The sequence below is a fragment of the Ovis aries genome, chromosome 25, assembly GCF_016772045.2.
Source record: "Ovis aries strain OAR_USU_Benz2616 breed Rambouillet chromosome 25, ARS-UI_Ramb_v3.0, whole genome shotgun sequence".
In the NCBI taxonomy this organism is placed as follows: domain Eukaryota; kingdom Metazoa; phylum Chordata; class Mammalia; order Artiodactyla; family Bovidae; genus Ovis; species Ovis aries.
The window spans coordinates 40,684,217-40,705,808 of record NC_056078.1 but is presented as its reverse complement, the minus strand read 5'-3'; the positions used below and the strand labels follow the sequence as shown (position 1 = coordinate 40,705,808).

At 41.6% G+C, this 21,592-nt stretch overlaps 1 protein-coding gene across 26 annotated transcripts in view; it reads right to left on the bottom strand.

The window, feature by feature from the left end:
• Positions 1-21,592, bottom strand: part of SHLD2 (shieldin complex subunit 2) — a 103,376-nt gene that overhangs the window by 77,553 nt on the left and 4,231 nt on the right. For 7 of the 26 annotated variants that reach the window (XM_060406347.1, XM_060406356.1, XM_060406345.1 and 4 more), the window contains one exon: positions 3,274-3,417. The exons of 17 other annotated variants lie outside the window; for them this stretch is intronic. The gene's annotated coding sequence lies outside the window, so the exon portion shown is untranslated. Of the gene's footprint in view, positions 1-3,273; positions 3,418-4,853; positions 4,898-21,592 lie in introns of all 26 variants that reach the window. 2 more of the 26 variants (XM_060406351.1, XM_060406341.1) reach the window with 1 other exon arrangement.

Genomic DNA, 21,592 nt, shown 5'->3' with positions numbered 1-21,592 from the left:
AGATAATCACGATGGTGTGATCACTCATCTAGAGCCAGACATCCTGGAATGTGAAGTCAAGTGGGCCTTAGAAAGCATCACTATGAACAAAGCTAGTGGAGGTGACAGAATTCCAGTTGAGCTATTTCAAATCCTGAAAGATGAGCCTGTGACCTGTTTAACTGGAGAGAAGCCTGCACACCACAACTAGAAAAACCCTCACGTCAGGACTCAGACACACCACAGCTAAATAAATAATTAAACATTAAAAAAAAAGAACTTCTCCCTTTTCCCTCAAACTCTCTCCTACAATCATCATCTCCTATGATCTCGGCTGATGAGGTGGTCCCCCCACTTCATGAAAAGCTCATCAAGCCTACTGACGCCCCGCATCCCTCACTCTTCTCCATCCGCACCATCCTTCCTTCCTTTATCCCTACTGTGGTGGGATCAATATTCCTATTGCCACTCAGTCCTAGTATCCTCATTCTGCTCTCTCCATGCATAAGGACAATGTCAACCAATTTCACACACCTCCTCCTTCTTCCTGTATCATCAACTGCTCCCTTCCTCTGACTCTCTCCGTTTAACACATAAATATGCTGAACTTTCTCTTGATACACCATGCCCTCTACCTATGGTCCTATAGCTCTATAAGCTTTTTGAAAAGAATATCTGCACTTACTGCTCCCACTCTCTCACAACCATTCACTCCAGTTCTCAACAACCTGGCATTTATCTCTACCACAGAGATTTCACTGAAATTATTCCACCAAAGATGATCAATCACCTACTTGCTGCTCTGTCCTCATTGCAGCCAAACTATTTTCTACATTTGACACTGCTGACCACGCTTTTCCTAAAACTTCTCTGTCTTCATTTAATGACATTTACTGAAAACCTAGTTTATGATAACAATTGGGGATAAAATGATGAATATGACAATCTTAGCCCTCAAGAAACTTAGAATCAAGTTGGGGAAACTTCTATGGCAACTCATATTCTTCTTTCAGCCTCTCACATCATCCCTTCCTTTCTCTATTCAGCCCACAGATGCTTACACTTCCCCATGGCTCCCCTCTACGCTCATCTCACATCCATCCCAGGATTACTATATTTATGCTATCTACTCACCGATGATGACAAAATGCACATCGATAGCTGAGAATTCTGTCCTGAGTTCTAGAATCAGGATTTCATTGGTTTTATTCTCTATGAAAAGATATAGGTATTTGTATATTTCACTATCTTGATAACATCCCTTGATAACCAAAGTTTTCAATTTTGATGAAATCCAACTTATCTATTTTTTTCCTTTGGCTACTTGTGCCTTTTGTGTCCTATTTAAGGAAGCTCTGACTAATCTAAGATCATAAATATCTGTACCTACATTTTTTCTAAGTTTTTTTTTTTTTAATAGTTTCAGCTCTTTTAATTAGTTCTTTAATCCACTGAAACCATCACTTTTGAAAGCTAAGCATTTCAATGGCAGTATCTGAAGGTTTAAGAGTAAAAAGAGTTTTTTAAACTCTAAAACCATGGCTTTAAATATCACACCCCAAGGCAAGGAAACTGCTGGCAGACTTTACACGTAAGGGAAGTGAATGAAAGTTGCTCAGCTGTGTCCGGCTCTTTGCAATCCCAGGGACTATACAGTCCATGGAATTCTCCAGGTCAGAATACTAGAGTGGGCAGCCTTTCCCTTCTCCAGGGGATCTTCCCAACCCAGGGGTCACACCCAGGTCTCCCGCATTGCAGGCAGATTCTTTATCAGCTGAGCCACAAGGAAAGCCCAAGTATACTGGAAGGGGTAGCCTATTCCTTCTCCGGTGGATCTTCCTGACCCAGGAATTGAACCAGGGTCTCCTGCATTGCAGGCGATGCTTTACCAACTGAGTTATCAGGGAAGCCTTTATACTTTAAACTATAGCATAAAGAAAGTGGCAGGTGGTGACAAAAATGCAATTCTCCCACAACAAATGAGAGGACATAAAAACCTAGGGAAGGAGTACAGAGAGAAAGAGGAATTGGGAGATAGCTTAGATACAAGTTCAAAGTTTCTATCTCCTGTCCCAGCTGGGGCTAAGGCTGGGGTGAGGAAGATCTCCAGTATGTTTGTGGGGGAGGATCTGGAATAGAAGATAATTATGTTTTCCTTTTCCAAGTCACGGATGAGGGAACTACAAGCCTTTTGGCAAAACTTTACAGCTAACACTAATCCAATGCAGTAGGGGAGCAACAGCCAATAACATGCCCAGACCACACTCCTGAAAAGCTACCTCAGAGTCCCAAGCATGCCAGCATAACGTGGAACCCACTAAGGAGTTTGCTTTGGGCCAATGGACCCAAAAAAGCCTGGGATTAAGGAAGACCCAGCATACACAGACTTGCCGACCAGGACCAGAGGCCATGGACATCAGCCTCAGATGCAGCGGAGCAGACCGTGCCATTCAGGACTAAGCCAGTATAAGATACAGTCTCACAGTGGCCAAGGGCACTGCTGCTGCTAAGTCGCTTCAGTCGTGTCCGACTCTGTGCGACCCCATAGACAGCAGCCCACTAGGCTCCTCTGTCTCTGGGATTCTCCAGGCAAGAATACTGGAGTGGGTTGCCATTTCCTTCTCCAATGCATGAAAGTGAAAAGCAAAAGTGAAGTCGCTCAGTCATGCCCGACTCTTAGCGACCCCATGGACTGCAGCCTACCAGGCTCCTCCGTCCATGGCATTTTCCAGGCAAGAGTACTGGAGTGGGGTGCCATTGCCTTCTCCAGCCAAGGGCACAGGATGGCACAAAGGTGAGAGGCCCCACCTCTATGGCAGAAAACATTACATGGCTTCTCTGTCAATACTTCCCACCCCAGAAATAAAAGAGGGGGCGCTGTATGAGAAAACTGAACACTTATCTAAAGGACTGATTATTTACCTGAACATCTGAGTTAACCTGGAATTAACTAAGTTAAACCAGAAGGTACTGGCAAGACTGTTTTCTATTATGTAGTAGAATAAGAAGCCCCAGAAATAAGGTAATTTTAGTTATAGAGAGAAAATGAAAATTACATGTTTGCACATTCAAATTTGCAGCTTAGAAAATTTATGCCCACTATACTTTCAATTAAGTGTCTCACTGGACAAAAAGTGAAAAGGTAAAGCCCTTGCTGACATGATCTACCTCTCCAACATCACAGCATGCTGTTCTACAGCTGGACAACCAAAATCACTCTGGTTCCCAAGATGTGTCAAGGTCTTTCCTCCCTCCCACCACCTTCCCAGGTGGTGCCAGCGGTAAAGAACCTACCTGCCAGTTCAGGAGACATGAGAGATGCCAGTTCGATCCCTAAGGTGGGAAGATCCTTTGGAGTGGGAAATGGCAATCCGCTCCAGTATTCTTGCCTGGAGAACTCCATGGACATAGGAGCCTGGCAGGCTAGTGCCTATGAGGCTGCAAAGAGTCGGATATGACTGATTGTGTGCACAGACACACACAGACACCCAGACACACACATACACACTCTTCCTCTCCCCTGGTTTTTGCACACGGTGTTTTTCCTTCACTTATACCCAGAGCTCTTTACACAGGTTGCTCCAACTCAGCCTTCAATTTCAATGGGAATGTTTCATCCTTGAAGAGGACTCTCTGGCCACCCTATCTGAAGCTGCACAGGACCCTGATACTTCCTCTCCAGCACTCCTTGCAATCTAACCTCCAAAGTTCTTCCTTGTCTGTCTTGTTCACCTCAGGGTCTGGTCACTAATAGGTGCTCAATAAAGAGTTTTATATAAATGAATGAACAAAGGAAAATGAGAGAGTCAAAATAAACTTTAAAATCTTCTAATAAATCTGAGTATTAAGGAGTTAAAAAAATTAAAAGTAGGACTTCCCTGGGGGCATGGTACATAAGGATCTGCCTGCCACGGGTCCCCTGTCCCCTGCCTGCCAGGGGACAAAGGGTTTGGTCCCTGGTCCGGGAAGATTCCATTTGCCTCAAGGCAGCTAAGCCTGTGCTCTAGACCCTGAGAGGCGCAACTGCTGAAGCTTGTGCACCTCGAGCTCATGCACCACAACAGAAGCAGCCACCACAATGGTAAGCTCATGCACCCCAAGGGAAAGCAGCCCCCGGTCACCGTAACCAGAGAAAGCGCGTGCAAAGCAAGGAAGACCCACCATAGCCAAAGTAAATAAATAACGCTCAAAAAGAGGCTGTACTGGCTATTCAAGAGTCTTCGAAAAACAGGTAAAAGCAGACAACCACCACATTTCAATTTGGATGTCAAAGTCATATAAACGACCATAAGTAAGTCCCTATTTCTACTTTAAGAACAATGCAATTACAGAGTTTTACAAAGATGGTATGTAAATCCAGAGGGTGCCTTCTCCAGGCGAAAGCCACGAAAACAGAAACACAGGACAGAAACAGATCTGACAAAGAATCAAGGCAAGTGTCTTTTAAATTAAAATAAATAGAGTCCATAAGAATGAAATGCAGCCCATAAAAACTCTGAAGAACAACAGAGTCTGTTTGAATACAATGGAAAGTGCTTCATCCTCTTTCATGGTTCGGTGATAATGTAATAGGATATCAGTTCTTTCCACGTGAATTTATAGCACTAATGTAACTTTAAGAACACAAAAGTATCTTATACGTGTCTGTGTGTGTTTAAGTTAATCACGATAAACAGCAGACAAACTAAAGTATGTGAATAGCAACATAAGCTCCAGTTCTCCAAAGTGATGATCAAGATTCAAGCCAACTCACCCTATGAAAACAACTAGAAACATTAGGCAAAACATAAAAAGCAAATTCTTAAAAGTCACTAAGCCATAATAAGAGAGTAAGGAATACCAGTTACAATTCTGTGAGAAAACCAGGAACCTACCATAAATTAGCACTGGAGCTGCTTTTGATCTGAGGGCATTCGACCTTGAGGAAAAATAAAAATTTTTGTTTGATGGTGCCGTAGGTTGTAAGGAACATAATTCAACACACAGGACCCACATAAGATGGCAAGTCTAATGAGAGAGTATCCCCGCAATAACCGAGAATGCCAAAGGGCAACACTCCTACGGTAACAGTCACCCGGAAGTGAACCAGTCCCCAAAGTCCGGTAACCAAGTCTTGCATGGTCTCACGGTCCTGGGAATTACAAACCTTGGATTAAGGTGGCACTTTGCCTAATCCCAGGTGCCTATAGAATAAAGCATAAAAAACTAAAAAGTTGCATATAAAGAATAGATAAGATACACAGAAGATACAGTGAGAGATGATAAAATTGGGTCGAGACAGTATTTAAAGGGGTTAACAGCTGAAATTACCCTGGAACCCATGTCAGATCCCCACCTCTAGAATCAAAACTCACAAAGAACACACACACAACAGAGTACATCGGTAAAGTCGATGAATAACACGTAAACTCACACTCCAACCACAGTGAACTACGACGTAGCTATGGAATTCATGGGATTCCCTGATGGCTCAGCAGTAAAGAAGATGCCTGCACTAGATGAGGGTTTGATCTCTGAGTTGGGAAGATCCCTTGGAGAAGAAAATGGCGGCCCACTCCAGTATTCTTGCCTGGGAAATCCCGTGGACGAGAGGAGTCTGGCGGGTTACAGTTCATGGGGTCGCAAAAGAGTCGCTTACAACTTAACAACGAAACAACAACAAACTATTTCATACCATTTTGATCAGGATTTTTTTGTTTTGAAAAAGAAAACACTTGGACCACATTTAAAAAGTAGAGCAAAGATATTACAAAGATACACATAAATGAGAAATGAAATTAAAATTAGAAAGTCATCTTTCTGACCACATCGCATCACAAGTTTCTGGCTAGCATTTAGATTAGCCATGGCTAGCCAAAAGGCACGTGCTGTCCAAAGGTACCTTCCCAAAAGGCAGTCAATCATCTGCAGCCTGAGGAACAAGGGATTAAGGTCACATGACCACCTGAAAGCATGTCCTGCTGTGAGGACAGAGCAGTGACCTCAAGATCAATAGTATAGCCACTCTCACATCCGTACATGATTACTGGAAAAACCACAGCTTTGTCTATATGGACCTTTGTCAGCAAAGTGATGCCTTTGCTTTCTAACACTCTATCTAGGTTCATCATAGCTTTTCTTCCAAGGAGAAAGTGTTTTTATTCCAAGGCTGTGGTCACTGTCCGGTTGCCACAGATTGTCAGGAGAAATATCAATAACTTCAGATATGCAGATGACACCACCCTTATGGCAGAAAGCAAAGAAGAAGTAAAGAGCATCTTGATGAAAGTGAAAGAGGACAGTGAAAAAGTTGGCTTAAAACTCCGCATTCAAAAAACTAAGATCATGGCATCCAGTCCCATCAGTTCAGTTCAGTTCAGTTGCTCAGTCGTGTCCGACTCTTTGCAACCCCATGAACCACAGCATGCCAGGCCTCCCTATCTATCACCAACTCCCAGAGTTCACTCAGACTCATGTCCATGGAGTCAGTGATGCCATCCAGCCATCTCATCCTCTGTCATCCCCTTCTCCTCCTGCCCCTAATCCCTCCCAGCATCAGAGTCTTTTCCAATGAGTCAACTCTTCACATGAGGTAGCCACAGTATTGGAGTTTCAGCTTTAGCATCATTCCTTCCAAAGAAATCCTAGGGCTGATCTCCTTCAGAATGGACTGGTTGGATCTCCTTGCAGTCCAAGGGACTCTCAAGAGTCTTCTCCAACACCACAGTTCAAAAGCATCAATTCTTCGGTGCTCAGCCTTCTTTATAGTCCAAGTCTCACATCCATACATGACCACAGGAAAAACCATAGCCTTGACTAGCCGGACCTTAGTCAGCAAAGTAATGTCTCTGCTTTTGAATATGCTATCTAGGTCGGTCATAACTTTTCTTCCAAGGAGTAAGTGTCTTTTAATTTCATGGCTGCAGTCACCATCTGCAGTGATTTTGGAGCCCCTCAAAATAAAGTCTGACACTGTTTCCACTGTTTCCCCATCTATTTGCCATGAAGTGATGGGACCAGATGCCATGATCTTCGTTTTCTGAATGTTCAGTTTGAAGCCAACTTTTTCACTCTCCACTTTCACTTTCATCATTAAAAAGCAGACGGATCTTTGGCAACAAAGATCCATCTAGTCAAAGCTATAGTTTTTCCAATAGTCATGAAAGCTGAGTTCCGAAGAATTGATGCTTTTGAACTGTGGTGTTGGAGCAGACTCTTGAGAGTCCCTTGGACTACAAGGAGATCAAACCAGTCCATCCTAAAGGAATCAGTCCTGAATATTCATTGGAAGGACTGCTGCTGAAGCTGAAACTCCAACACTTTGGCCACCTGATGTGAAGAACCGACTCCTTGGAAAAGACCCTGATGCTAGGGGGAAAGATTGAAGGTGGAAGGACAAGGGGACATAGAGGATGAGATGGTTGGATGGTATCACCAACTCAATGGATGTGAGTTTGAGTAAGCCCTGGGAGTTGGTGATGGACAGGGAAGCCTGGCATGCTACAGTCCACGGGGTCTCAAAGAGTTGGACATGACTGAGTGACTGAACTGAACTGAACTGAACTGAACTGATGGGACTGGATGCCATGATCTTAGTTTTTTGAGTGTTGAGTTTAAACCAGCTTTTTCACCCTCCTTTTTCACCTTCATCAAGAGGCTCTTTAGTTCCTCTTCACTTTCTGCCATTAGAGTAGTGTCATCTGCATATCTGAAGTTGTTGATATTTCTCCCAGCAATCTTGATTCCAGCTTACAGTTCATCCAGCCCAGCATTTCACATGATGTACTCTGCACAGGGCTTCCCTGGTGGCTCAGATGATAAAGCGTCTGCCTACAATGCGGGAGACCAGGGTTCAATCCCTGGGTCAGGAAGACCCTCTGGAGAAGGAAATGTCAACCCACTCCAGAAAATCCCATGGTCGGAGGAGCCTGGTAGGCTATAGTCTATGGGGTCGCAAAGAGTTGGACACAACTGAGCGACTTCACTCACTCTGCATATAAGTTAAATAAGCAGGGTAACAATATACAGCCTTGATGTACTCATTTCCTGATTTGGAACCAGTCTGTTGTTCCACGTAAGGCTCTAACTTAACTATTGCTTCTTGACCTGCATACAGGTTTCTCAAGAGGCGGATCAGGTAGTCTGGTATTCCCATCTCTTTAAGAATTTTCCAGTTTGTTGTGATCCACACAGTGAAAGGCTTCAGCGTAGTCAATGAAACAGAAGTTGATGTTTTTCTGGAATTCCCTTGCTTTTTCTATGATCCAATGGATGCTGGCAATCTGATCTGCCTTTTCTAAATCCACTGTATATCTGGAAATTCTCAGTTCACATACTGTTGAAGCCTAGCTTGAAGGATTTTGAGCATTACCTTCCTAACATGTGAAACGAGTACAACTGTACAGTAGTTTGAACATTCTTTGGCGTTGCCTTTCTTTGGCGTTGCCTTTCTTTGGGATTGGAATGAAAACTGACCATTTCCAGTCCTGTGGCCACTGCTGAGTTTTCCAAATTTCCAAAGTGCAGCACTTTTAACAACACCATCTTTTAGGATTTGAAAGAGCTCAGTTGGAATTTCATCACCTCCACGTGCTTTGTTTGTAGTAACACTTTCTAAGGCCCACTTGAGTTCATACTCCAAGATGTCTGGCTCTAGGTGAGTGACCACACCATCATGGTTATCCGTGTCATTAAGACCTTTTTTATACAGTTCTTCTGTGTATTCTTGCCACATCTTTTTAACCTCTTCTGCATCTGTTAGGTCTTTACCAATTCTGTTCTTTATTGTGCCCATCTTTGCATGAAATATTCTGTTAGTATCTCTAATGTCCTTGAAGAGAAGTCTAGTTTTTCCCATTCTATTATTTTCCTCTATTTGTTTGCATTGTTCAATTAAGAAGGCTTGCTTTCTTATCTCCCCTTGCTATTCTTTGGAACTCTGCATTCAGATGGGTATATCTTTCCTTTTCTCCTTTGCTTTCGCTTCTCTTCTTTTCTCAGCTATTTGCAAGTCCTCCTCAGAGAGCCATTTTGCCTTCTTGTATTTCTTTTTCTTGGGGATGGTTTTAGTCACAGCCTCCTGTACAGTGTTATGAACCTCCATCCATAGTTCTATAGGCACTCTGTCTATCAGATCTAATCCCTTCAATCTATTTGTCACCTCCATTGTATAATCATAAGGGATTTGATTTAGGTCATACCTGAATGGTCTAGTGGTTTTCCCTACTTTCTTCAATTTAAGTCTGAATTTTGCAGTAGGGAGCTCATGGTCTGAGCCACAGTCAGCTCCCAGTCTTGTTTTTGCTGACTGTATAGAGCTTCTCCACCTTCAACTGCAAAGAATACAACCCATCTGATTTCGGTATTGGCCATCTGGTGATGTCCATGTACATAGCTGTCTCTTGCGTTGTTGGAGGAGGGTGCTATAACTAGGGCACTGTCTTGGCAAAACTCTGTTGGCCTTTGCCCTGCTTCATTTTGTACTCCAAGGCCAAAATTGCCTGTTACTCCAGGTATCTCTTGACTTCCTACTTTTGCATTTCAATACCCTATGATGAAAAGGACATCGTTTTTTGGTATTAGTCCCAGAAGGTCTTGTAGGTCTTCAGAGAACCATTCAACCTCATCTTCTTTGGCATTGGTGGTTGGGGCACAGACCTGGAACACTGTGATGCTCCATGTTTGCCCTGGAAATGAACTGAGATCATTCTATCATTTTTAAGACTGCGCCCAAGTACTGCCTCCCGAGAGCTCCCCCGGTGGCTCAGATGGTGTGGGAGACTCAGGTTCAGGCCCTGGGTCAGGAAGATCCCCCGGAGAATGGAACAGCTACCCACTCCAGCATTCCTGACTAGAGAATTCCATGGACAGAGGAGTCTGGCAGGCTACAGTCCTGGGGTGACAAAACTCAGACACGGTTGAGTGATTAACAATTTCACTTTCACAACATTTCGAAGAATGGATGCTTTCAAATTGTGGTGCTGGAGAAGACTCTTGAATGTCCTTTGGATTACAAGGAGATCAAACCAAGTCGACCCTAAAGAAAATCAACCCCGAATATTCATTGGAAGGACTGATGCTGAAGCTGAAGCTCCAATAGTTTGGCCACATGATACAAAGAGCCAACTCACTGGAAAAGACCCTGATTTTAGGAAAGTTTGACGGCATGAGGCGAAGGCAACAATGGAAGATGAGAGACTTGGACGGCATCATCAGCTCTATGGATATGAGTCTGAGCAAACACCAGGAGACAGTGAAGGACAGGGAAGCCTGGCATGCTGCAGTCCACAGGGTCGCAAAGAGTCTAACATGACTGAGCACCTGAACAACAACAGCTACAGGTAATTTGGCAAAAAACATGTTAGTTAACATGATAATTTGACTGAAATGACAATCAAAAATAAACATACTTGTACTGACATTAATTCCTTACTTTTGATAAATGTATCATGGCTATGTAAGATGTGGGCAGTAGGGAAAGATGGGTAAAGGGAACTCTCTGTAGTATCTTTACAACTCTTCTGTAAATGTAAAATTATTTCTAAAGAAAAATTATTATAAACAAAATTATTCAAAATAAAAATCAATTCTCAAAAGTGGAAAAATTGAAAATACTTAGTCTTTTTTGTTTTCAATTGCAGTGTTCTCCTATTATATGGAAGTAGAGCATTCCTCTGAAATCTTTAAGCCAAAACAGCATAAATCGAAGAAGCAATTACCTTAGGAGACAGCTAGCTAAGGGATGCATAAAATAAATCGAGATAGGAACAGTTCAAAGCTATGGTTGAGCGTGTTACCAGAGAAGGAGTTTGGTGGTGGACCACCCCTATAACAGCTGGCTCCCTTCAACACAAATGCTGAATGCTATTTTCGCTTTTTGCCTTTTTCCATAAAAGTGAAAATCCTCTTCAGATTGCTTTCAGTTATTAAAAATAGGTACTAATGTAGGTCTTTCATAAAAGTGGAGTAAATCGAACTTCCCAAAAGTGAGGGATGCTGTACATGTATCCATCCCTTAATTATATCATGGACTGCTTATATGATCCTATATATATATATTTTAGAATTATTATTTCATATTTCAAAATTTCCAGGTTTTATCCTACTGTTTAAAATTCTAATTGATTTTTTGCCAATTATTACGGCTTTCACTGATAACGACAGAGAAAAATTAGAAAAATATAAATCTTCCATATTGAGAACCAATATGAAAAAACTGGGATTTACATTAGAAATAATATGAATCTATACAATCAGGTTAGGAATAAAATCTGAGCATCCCTTACTATCCCATCTATCCTGTTTCTGAGTTCAGACACCAAGAGCTGGGTCAGTGGGGAACACCTGTAATTCAAAATGCACAGGTATTATGGACTTATGTATAGGTTTTTGTTATTCTCATTTGTACACTTTTGCAGTTTTCTCTAAGGAAATGTTAAAATAAATTAAAACCATAAGAGGCAAGGATTTGGAACTTCTCAGGGCTTGGGTTTTTTTTTAGCTTTTTCCACTTAAACTTTTTCGAAGTAATTTAGGGAGCCAATAAATAAAGCCAATTGTAATTGCTTCCTGAAGGTAGTTTAGTTCACTTTTCTGGTGTTTGTATTGAATTTTTTTTAAAGAGACTAAAAAAAAAAAAAAAAAGAAATTACAGAAGATAGTCAAAGTCTATAATTAATTAGAATAGACTTGTAAAAATATACCAGATTATTATTCAAAATAAATTCATTTTTACCTGACCTAGAAAAAACACACGAAGGTAAGGATAAATATTTGCTTTAACTTGAACCTTTCATCACAAATGTCCTACATTCTTGATGTCTAGATACGTGTTCTTTGTGTATTAGCAGCTTTTCACTGACACTTCATTTTTTTCTTTTTTTTTTAAATAGCTGACTGAAATTTTCATTGGGGATGGCTGGCAGATATCAACTTCTAGAATCGAAGATGTAATCCCCTTTTGTTTCTTTGATTTACATGACCCTACAAGAATGCAATCATGAAGATTCTATGGTTGATTAAGACACTGTGGAGGACGAAATGACCTGAAGGACACCTTTACATACTGACCCCACTCTCAGGCTGTGCTTCTGACCATATGGTACTCTAACAGTGACTGTGATGAGGCTGTCATTTCCACGCCTGAAACAAAGATAAGAACTTCCGATTTCAACATAGAGGTCACACTAGTTATTTTCATTTAAGCCACTTGCCTTATGTGTTACTCCAAGGACAGTAAGTTGCTGACAGCAGCTTCATCTGAGCATTTGATATTTCATTATAATTCTCAAGATTTTTCCCAGAAGTTAAGGATGGGTTTCTGTCCTAGCAACAGAGTAAACCCCATAGCGTGGAGTTATTGCTGTACAAGCTATCAATGGTAAAAAGCTTTTCAAAAAAACAGGAGACATACTCTTAAAACTATCATCGTTATATAAGATGTCAAAGGGAACAAGACTCTGCAAATTTCTCAATACAGAGAACACAAAACACAGTGACAGTTAGTTCCAAAGGTACTGGAACCTGCAGATTCCTCAGTGTAGAGAACACGAAACCGTAAGCATGACAGTTCCCAGTGTTAGGAATGTTTCACCCATCTTAAACTGTACTTGTATTCTAAAAATATATATTATTACAATAAGATAACACAGACAGCATTAGTTACTTTCAATGGTAAATATGGCAAAAACTGTTGGCTACCAATTTAACAATTTTTCCTTCCACAACTTTCTCCCTTGCTGGCACAGCCTGCCTATACCTCAGAAGCTAACAGTGCCAGAAAGTTCTCTTTCTAGCCTCTGTTATGGCAAGAGCATGAATTAATAATCCTATCTACTGGGGCCTCAGAGAGTTGCAGCTGGCCAGCAGGCCTTTGGAAAAGGCTTTCTTCACCAATAAAGAGATATGTAGGACTTCCCTGGTGGTACACTGGATAAGAATCCATCTGCCGACGCAGGGGACTCAGGTTTGATCCCTGGTCTGGAAAGATTCCACATCCATGGGAAAACTATGCCTGTGCGCCACAACTCTACTGAGCTTGTGCTCCACAGCCCGTGTGCTGCAACTGCTGAAGCCAGCGTGCTCTGGAGGCCTGCAGGCTGCCACTACTGAGCCCGTGTGCCAAAACTACTCCAGCGTGCACGTCCAGAGCACATGCTCTGCAATAGGAGAAGCCACAGCAACGAAAAGCCCACCCACCATAGGAGAGTAGTCCCAGCCTGCCGCAACTAGAGAAAGCCCTCACAAAACGATGAAGATCCAGTGCCGCTTAAAACAGAGAGAGAGGGGGGTACAGGAGGAAACTGCTGCCCTAGGTAACGCTTGGCGGCATCTGCATGGGACCCCTAGAAAACTGCAGAACCTCACAACCCTAAGGAAAGATATCACCACGTTGCTAAAAATAACGCTGAGAAATCACTGGGTAACTAAGCCCTGTACCAACAATGAATATCCTTGCATCCAGACTTCTTGTGCTCAGCTGCTCAGTCGTGTAGGACTCTCTGCAGCCCCACAGACAGCCAGGCAGGCGCCTGTCCATGGAATTTTCCAGGCAAAAATACTGGAGCAGGTTGCCATTTCCTACTCCAGGGGATCTCCCAACCTAGGGATCAAACCCACTCTTCCTAATGTCTCCTGCACTAGCAGGTGGATTCTTTATCACTAGCGCCACCTTCTCGTCCGGTAAGTTATTAGTTTATGGCTTTAGTTTAAGCCACCTTTATCAGGATAGTGTCACTTGCGGGCCAGTCCATCTGTTCACTGCATGCTATCAGGATCAGGCATTTGTGTGTGTCAGTCGCTCAGTGGTGTCCTACTCTTTGCAACCCCATGGACTCCTCTGTCCCTAGGATTCTCCAGGCAAGAATACTGGAGTGGTTTGCCATTTCCTTCTCCAGGGCATCTTCCCAACCCAGGGCTCAAACCTGGGTCTCCTGCATTGCAGGCGGATTCTGCACCGTCTGAGCCACCAGGGAAGCAAATATCTATTCACTGCAAGCTATCAAGATCGGGCATTTAGACTACTGCTACTTAGCTGACTCCAGTCATTACTGTTACTCGAAAACTGGGTAGGCCTCTTGGTGGGTGTCTAGCCAGTATGATAGGGATAGAACAGAATAGTTATACAGGTAGTTGTAGAAGTCCCAGTAGGGGACTATAGATGGAGAAGGAAACCTCAAGAAAGCTACTGGGACATTGTTCAATGAAGCAGGCTTGCTCAACCATAAAACTATAAACAAACCCACAAGACATGCCCCAGGCCATTAGATGGAAGAAAAACATCACCACCATTCTAGAGTCAGACACTTTCCTGCCAAGTATGAAGGAGGATCTAGTGATGTATGCCTTACGTCTGCATCTCTGTCTACTTGAAGAAGGTGGTCTTTTCCCCTCCCACTCTTGTTCACTATAAAATGGGTAGCCCACTCAATCCTTAGGGCAGAGCTCCCTTGCCTGCCCACCTGCATCTCTTATAAGTATCCTGTATGAACAGATCCACTTCTTGCCTATCACTTTGTCTCTCACTGAACTCCCTCTACACTGAGACTCAGTAAGTCCAGACATAAGGTGAGTGATTCTAATTAAAAGATCATGGGTTAGAGTCCCAAACTGGGTTTTGGCTGGGTTCCAGTCCTGGCCTCATGGGTTCAAGTCTCAAACTAGGTTTTGGCTGGGTTTGAGTCTCAGCACATGGGTTCAAGCCCCATTCTGAGGTAAATGATTTCAAACAGGCACAGCCAAGCCAAAGATCAGGAGATCTTTGTAATCTTTGTAATACATCCAGATCCTTCTTTATTACTTGCAGCAAGTAAGGAGGACACCTGGGAACTTTCCCAAAGTAGTCTTTTCCCAAACAGCAAAAGTGGGGAGGTTTTGTTTTGTTCTAATTTATTTGTGTGAAAGTCACTCAGTCGTGTTCAACTCTGCGACCCCAAGGACTATTCAGTCCATGGAATTCTCTAGGCCAGAATACTGGAGTGGGTAGCCTTTCCCTTCTCCAGGGGATCTTCCCAATCCAGGGATCAAACCCAGGTCTCCCACATTATAGGCGAATTCTTTACCAGCTGAGCCACAAGGGAAATGAATAATTTATTTATTTGGCTGCACCAGGTCTTAGGTGAAGTATGCTGAATCTTTAGTTGCATTGTGAGAACTCTCAGTTGTGGCATCTATCTCCATGACCAGGGATCAAACCCAGGCGGCAGGGAGTCTTATCCACTGGACTACCAGCGAAGTCCAAAAAGTGGGGAAGTTTTAAGCTAAGGGTACATGCATATTCGTGAACAGGCCTGAGTAAAGGAGAAATTGGCATAAAATTGGGACAAGGAATTTCAGGGTGGTCCAGTGGTTAAAACCCCTCATTTTCACTGCAAGGGTACAGTCAATCCCTGGTCGAGTGAACTAAGATCCCACAAGCTGAGCAGTGTGGCCAAAACAACAATAAATTGGAGCAAATTGGGGCAAAGATCAACAGAGCCCAAGCTTTGGTTGGTTAAGGTCAGGAGGCTCAGCATCATTCCATCCTCTACCTGGGTGGGGGCCTTAGTTCCTGCAGAACTCAAAGCTACCCTATGTACATCTTGTGAGGAGGAGCTAGGACTCTGCTTTATCACTGCACTACTGTTTAACTGTCTTTTCTCTGTCCTGTATTCCCCTACTTTCCTTAAGGTCATAATTACTGCCAGACTTCTTCCATGGGCAAGCATTGTAACCAGACAGAGATCACAAAATGGCTTCTCTTATGTCAAGAAAGTGGTTCCCGGTTCTTCTCCAGAGACTGCTTAACTTACCTGTTTACATTACCAGTGTCTCAGATACCTTACTCCCTACTGCTTCGTTCATTTTTCTTTTCTGCCTTTTACTAAGGGGCAAACTCAGTATAATATACATATACTCATGGAGTCACAGAGTCGGACACAACTGAGCAACTAACACTTTCACATGCTTCAAAATAAAGTCTATGCTTCCCCTGTAACTCTTCATCCCGGTCAACGGGAAGGTACTTTTTGCCTCCAGTCTATTTTTCAGTTATGACTGCTTTTATTAGCATCAGAGACATGTTGCAATTTTTAGCTTACACTTTCTTACTATTGAAAACAATTTCATGTTGAAATCAAAACTGATCTAAAACTTCTAGAAAGAAAATGCTAAAGACAGAATAAAGATTTGCATTTACATGTCATCTACATAGATAAATAAGTGGAGCTGAATGGTGAGGCACCTTGAATAATAAATAATTGAATGTACTATCTTTTTTACCTATAAAGAAAACAAACAAAAAGAAATGTCAATTTAAAAAAAGAGACAGAGACATTATGAATTACATACATGTGAGCTCAAAATCCTGGCTTACAGTTAATTTTTAACAGCGCTCTTAAAAATTGTTTCTTGCATGCTATGCTTAAAGGGATAAAGATACTACCATGATATTCATGTTTACTCATAACAGGGAAAGAATCCTTAAGCAAGACTTGAGAAAACCTTTGCTGAATATTATTCAGTGACACAGTAAAACGAAAACTTAGCCAAACTAGCCAAACAGATATAACTGACATTTGATTTATTAAGGGAAAAAAAAAGGTTTTTAGAAATAAAAAGACTATAAATTCTGAAAATTTCTGGTCCTTCTCTTTGATATACTTTCTGTTACTATTTTTCTGCTTATTACACAAACACACTAGGGGAGAAAAAAAATTACCCTTTTCTGAGTATCAGTCAGAAGCATAAAAGCAAATATTAGAAAAAATTATTCTAAAAACTATGACACACAGACTTGGAAAACAATTTCAGATGCACCAAAATTACTGATCAGTTCAGTTCAGTTGCTCACTTGTGTGCGACTCTTTGTGACTCCATGGACTGCAGCACGCCAGGCTTCCCTGTACATCACCAACTCCTAGAGATTACTGCTCAAACTCATGTCTACAGAGTCGGTGATGCCATCCAATCATCTTATCCTCTGTCGTCCCCTTCTCCTCTCACCTTCAATCTTTCCCAGAATCAGGGGCTTTTCCAGTGAGTCAGTTCTTCCCATCAAGTGGCCAAAGTATTGGAGTTTCAGCTTCAGCAGCAGCCCTTCCAATGAATATTCCGGACCGATTTCCTTTAGGATTGACTAGTTGGATCTCCTTGTAGTCCAAGGGACTCTCAAGAGTCTTCTCCAACACCAGAGTTCAAAAGCATCAATTCTTCAGCACTCAGCTTTCTTTATAGTCTAACTCTCACATCCATACATGACTACTGGAAAAACCATAGGTTTGACTAGACAGACCTTTGTTGGCCAAGTAATGTCTCTGCTTTTTAATATGCTGTCTAGGTTGTTCATAACTTTTCTTCCAAGGAGCAAGCATCTTTTAATTTCATGGCTGCAGTCACCATCTGCAGTGATTTTGAAGCCCCCTCAAAAATAAAGTTTCTCACTGTTTCCATTGTTTCCTCATCTATTTGCCATGAAGTGATGGGACCAGATGACACGATCTTAGTTTCTGAATGTTGAGCTTTAAACCAACATTTTCACTCTCCACTTTCACTTTCATCAAGAGTCTTTACTTCTTCTTTGCTTTCTGACATAAGGGTGGTTATCATCTGCATATCTGAGGTTATTGATATTTCTCCCAGCAATCTTGATTCCAGCTTGTGCTTCATTTGGCCCGGGATTTCTCATGATGTACTCTGCATATAAGTTAAATAAGCAGGGTGATAATATACAGCCTTGGGAAAGTACTCCTTTCCCAATTTGGAACCAGTCTGTTGTTCCATGTCCAGTACTAACTGGTGCTTCTTGACCTGCATACAGATTTCTCAGGAGGCAGGTCAGGTGGTCTAGTATTCCCATCTCTTTCAGAATTTTCCACAGTTTGCTGTAATCTACATAGTCAAAGACTTTGACATAGTCAATAAGGCAGAAGTAGACGTTATTTTAGAACTCTCTTGCTTTTCCATGATCCAACGGATGTTGGCAATTTGATCTCTGGTTCCTCTGCCTTTGCTAAATTCAGTTGGAACATCTGGAAGTTCACAGTTCATGTACCAATGAAGCCTGGCTAGGAGAATTTTGAGCATTACTTTACTAGCATGGGAGATGAGTGCAATTGTGCGGTAGTTTGAGCATTCTTTGGCATTGCCTTTCTTTGGAATTGGAATGAAAACTGACCTTTTCCAGTGCTATGGCCACTGCTGAGTTTTCCAAATTTGCTGGCATATTGAGTGCAACACTTTCGCAGCATCATCTTTGAGGATTTGAAATAGCTCAACTGGAATTCCAAGACCTCCACTAGCTTTGTTCGTAGTGATGCTTCCTAAGGCCAACTTGACCTTGCATTCCAGGAAGTCTGGCTCTAGGCCAGTGATCACACCATCGTGGTTATCTGGGTCATGAAGATCATTTTTGTATAATTCTTCTGTGTATTCTTGCCACCTCTTCTTAGTATCTTCTACTTCTGTTAGGTCCATTCCATTTCTGTCCTTTATTGTGCCCATCTTTGCATGAAACGTCCCCTTGGTATCTCTAATTTTCTTAAAGAGATCTCCAGTCTTTCCCATTCTATTTTCTTCCTCTGTTTCTTTGCATTGATTGCTGAGGAAGACTTTTTTATCTCTCCTTGCTGTTCTGTGGAGCTCTGCATTCAGATGGGCATATCTTTCCTTTTCTCCTTTGCTTTTGCATCTTTTCTTTCCTCAGCTATTTTGTAAGGCCTCCTCAGACGGCCATTTTGCCTTCTGCATTTCTTCTTTTTTTTTATTGTATTGGTTTTGCCATACATCAACATGAATCTGCCACGGGTGTACATGTGTCCCCCATCCTGAACCCCCCTCCCCTGCATTTCTTTTTCTTGCGGATGGTCTTGATCACTGCCTCCTGTACAATGTCACAAACCTCCGTCCATAGTTCTTCAGGTGCTGTCTATCAGATCTAATCCCTTGAATCTATTTCTCATTTCCACTGTATAATCATAAGGGATTTGATTTAGGTCATACCTGAATGGTCTAGTGGTTTTCCCTACTTTCTTCAATTTCAGTCTGAATTTTGCAATAAGGAGTTTGTGATCTGAGCCACAGTCAGCTCCTGGCCTTGTTTTTGCTGACTATATAAAGCTTCTCCATCTTTGGCTGCAAAGAATATAATCAATCTGATTTCGACCTGTCTTCAGACCTATGCTAATGATCTTTCCTTTATGGGGTATACTCTTCTCTCCGCTACACTCATCTGGGTGAATAATGAGGTACTGACAAGCACTTGTGAACTAAACCCTATAAAACTCAGTAACATGGGGACCTGATTAGAAAAAAAAAAAAGATTTTTAGCTCCTTGTTTTAAAAGCCCTTGTTAAAAAATTAAATTTGATTTTTTATATCAGCTGGTTTTATGTTATCATTTTTAATATCCAAATAGGACAATGATTTTTTTCAAATATGAACTAAACAACTCTGTAAGTAAAATTATGGTGACTACTAAATTCTTTCTCAGTTCAAATTCACTACTCATACTTAAGACACTAAAGAAGACCTGAGATGAAGAGTTTGGAAACCGATATTCTATGTAATAGGTTATTCACCACAGCACTGCTGTTACTTCAAGAAACTGGAAAGAACCTACATGACCATCAGTGAGAGACTAGTTAAAAATAATTATGGCACATTCATACAATGAAATACTATACAACATTAAAAAAAAAAAGTAAGGGGCAATCAGGCAATAAAGTAAAGCCCATCCAGATTGGAAAGGAAGAAATAAACCTATCTGTATCTGTAGATGACATGATCTAGTACACAGAAAATCCTAATGAATTCACTAAAATAATTATCAGAACTAATAAATGAGTTCAGTCAATAAATGAGACCTATATTGATAAAAGATCAATATAGGGACTTTCCTGGTGATCCAGTGCCTAAGTCTCAGCACTCCCAATGCTAGGGACCCAGGTTGGATTGCTGGTGAGGAATTAGACCTCACATGCTGAAACTAAAGACCCTGCATGCTGTAACTAAGACCCAGGGCAGCCAAATAAATATATAAATGAGTATTTTTTTAAAAGGTCAATATATAATATTCAACTGTATTTCTGTATACTTGCAACAGATAATCTGAAAATGGAGTTAAGAAAACAATTCCAGTTATAACAGCATCAAAAAGAGTAAAATATTTATTAACAAATTTGAGAAAAGAAGCACAAAACTTAGATACTCTGAAAAGACAAAACATGAATGAGAGAAACTTCAAAAGACTCAAATAAATTAAAAGACATGTTCATGTTCTGATTAAAATGGCACCACTCTTCAAGTTGAGCTACACATTCAACATTAAGCCAGTCAAAATTCTAGCTGGCTTCTTTGCAGAAATAGACCACCTGATCCTAAAATTCATACGAAAATTCAAGACACTAAAAAAAAAAAAAAAGAAAAAAAGAAAATTCAAGACACTAAGAAGAACCAAACAATCTTGAAAAAGAACAAAGTTGGAGCGAAATCACACTTCCTGATTTCAAAACTTACTACAAAGCTCCAGTAACCAAGACCATGTGGTACCAGCATAGGGAGAGACACATGGCCGAGCGGAAAAGAAGTAAGGAATGAAGAAATAAATCTTGACGTTTAGGTCAGTTGATTTCAATAGAATTCAAAGACAATTCAATGGAGGGAAAAAAATAGTCTTTTGTTGAACAAATAGTGCTGGGACAATTTGTTATCCACATGCGAAAGAATGAAACTGGATTCCTTCCTCACTTTTTGTACAGAAATCAACTCAAAATGTAAAAACTAAAAGTATAAAACTTTTAGAACACAGGTGCAAATCTTCCTGACTTTCGATTAGACAATCATTTGTTAGACATGACACCAAAAGCACAAGCCACGAAAGAAAGCATTTGTAAGCTGCACTTCATCAAACTTAAAACCTTTAAAAGGACAGCATCAACAAAGTGAAAAGACAAGCCCCAGAATGGAAGTAAACACTTTCAGATCATATATGTGATAAAGGATTTGCCTGTAAAATATGTAAGAGCTCTCAAAAGAAAACAAAGCGAAAATAAATCACTCTTACAAAGGGGCTTCCTTGGTGGCTCAGTGGTAGAAAGTTCACCGCACAAGAGATGCGGGTTCTATATCCAGGAAGATCCCACATGCCGCAGAGCAACTAAGTCCACGCGCCACAACTAATGAGCCAGAACTCAGTGCGCCGGAACTACTGAGCCAGCCCTCGACAGCCCTCGAGTGGCACCTACGGAGCTCATGTGCCACAGTTACTGAAGCCCACACACCCTACAGCCCGTGCTCTGCACCAAGAGAGGCCCCTGTAACAAGCCCACACACCACAGCCACAGAGTGGCCCCCCACTTGCCGCCATCAGAGAAAAGCCTGTGCAACAACCAAGACTCAGAGCAGCCAAGAGTAAATTTTTAAAAACTCCAAACTCTTACAAGTCAACAATAAAAAGACAATCCAACTGAAAAGTGGAAAAAGGATGTGACTATACATCTCTCTTTAAAAATACATACAAATTGTCAGAACTGCCATATGACCCCAACAATCCCACTGCTGGGCATACACCCCAAGGAAACCAGAACTGAAATAGACATATGTACCGCAACGTTCATTGCAGCACTATTTACCATAGCTAGGACATGAAAGCAACCTAGAC